Below are 1,992 nucleotides of genomic sequence, written 5' to 3'. Positions count from 1 at the left end.
GAAGAAAACAAACCAGTGAAGATGTGGAATTTCTCCACATTCCAAAATATACAGTATATGCTCACATCCTTGTGTTAAATATAGTTTGATTGGTATCTTTTTGGCTTTTAAAGATCCACTCTGATCATCTTTTGAGCTGTTGTAAATGGATTTGCAGTGTTTTTTTTTTTAATTAGGGTGATGCTGTTTTTAGACTAAAAACTTGTGGTGTTTTCTAAGACATAGCTTCTGCAGAGCAGCAGTAGTTCATTAGAAATTTGCCTCTGAATTGTAGGCGGTACCGTTGACCCTTTCCTTCTCCATAACCAAGAGCTCTCTGTTTACACTCTCTTCCACTATTGCAGCCCCTCACAACCCCAACTTAACATTACTCATGCAAAAACAAATGGCGAGCAATATTGGAGCGATGCAGCCGTACAGTTTAGATCCAGATACCAGCTTGGATAAAGAAAACAAAGACATACATGGGACTGAAGTTAAAGTCTCATTAATTGTCACACACCTAGGTGTGTGAAATTTGTTCTCCGCAGTTGACCCATCCCCTGGGGGAGCGGTGAGCTGCAGACACAGGCGCGCTCAGCAACCATTTGGGGGTTTAACCCCCCAATCCAACTTCTTGATGCTGAGTGTCAAGCTGGGAGGCACTGGGCCCCATTTTTACAGTGATTGGTATGACTCAGCCTGGATTTGAACTCACTACCTTCCAGTCTCAGGGTGGACACTCTACCACAAGGCCACTGGGCTGGTTATTCTAACATTATCTAACATGTCAGAGGCTGTTCACCTAGGAGACCTGCTGTGGATATGGGTACGGCCTGGCGCGAGATTTATACCCTCTCCCTCAGATTTTCAAGGGCCAGCGAGAGCTCACCGGACGCCGCCGGAACCGCAACGTTTTCCAGGGCACAGGCCCCTCTGTCGGGGCGAACCCATTCCAGGGCCCCCTCCCCTTCACGAAGAAAGGAAAACTTTCCCCGGGGCTCCCACCGGCTTCTCCGGGTTCGCTTGCGTTACCACACTGGACACCTTGCGGCGCCTTTCTCCGCCACTCCTGGTTCGGGGATCTGAACCTGACTCTCTTTCGATCGGCTGGGGTCGACAGAGGCCATCGCCTTGAATATTTGCTACTACCACCAAAATCTGCACCCACGTCGGCTCCACCCAGGCTCGCGCCCCAGGCTTCCGCAGTGGCCCTTCTACTCGTCACATCCTAAACTTCGTGGCTGGGTATGGCCCTGACGCTCCAGCTCCATCCATTTTCAGGGTTAGTTTAGTTGTTACACACTCCTTAGCGGATTCCGACTTCCACGGCCACCGTCCTGCTGTCTATGTCAACCAACACTTTTTCTGGAGTCTGATGAGCGTCGACATCGGGCGCCTTAACCCGGCTTACGGTTCATCCCACAGCGCCAGTTCTGCTCATCAAAAGTGGCCCACTAGGCGGCTCGCATTCGACACTCTAAGCCAGCGAGTCGGGCTTCTCACCCATTTAGAGTTTGAGAATAGGTTGAGATCGTTTCGGCCCCAAGGCCTCTAATCATTCGCTTTACCAGATAAAACTGTGAGACTTCAAGTTTTTGGAGGGAACCAGCTACTAGATGGTTTGATTAGTCTTTCACCTCTATGACCAGATCGGACGACCGATTTGGACGTCAGGATAGTTTCCTCTGGCTTCGGCCTGCCCAGGCATAGTTCACCATCTTTCGGGTCCTATCGCACACGCTCAGGCTCCAGCTCCCCAGACGCCCAGGACAGAGGTCGGCCCGGGATCCGACCGCAGCTGGCACACGCCGGGCCTCACTTTCACTGTGCCACAGGGTTTCGTTCGGCACCCTCTGACTCGTGCACGGGTTAGACTCCTTGGTCCATGTTTGTCTATTCGTCTGCAAGTGGATCCATCAGAATGGAGCAGAGCAGGGAGCTTGTGGTCCATTGGATTTTTTCTATGTCACAAATAAATAAGCTCTTTTTCAAAACTTTTTTTTTTTTTTT

Source organism: Oryzias melastigma, linkage group LG18, assembly GCF_002922805.2.
Source record: "Oryzias melastigma strain HK-1 linkage group LG18, ASM292280v2, whole genome shotgun sequence".
In the NCBI taxonomy this organism is placed as follows: domain Eukaryota; kingdom Metazoa; phylum Chordata; class Actinopteri; order Beloniformes; family Adrianichthyidae; genus Oryzias; species Oryzias melastigma.
This window is presented reverse-complemented; position numbering follows the sequence as displayed.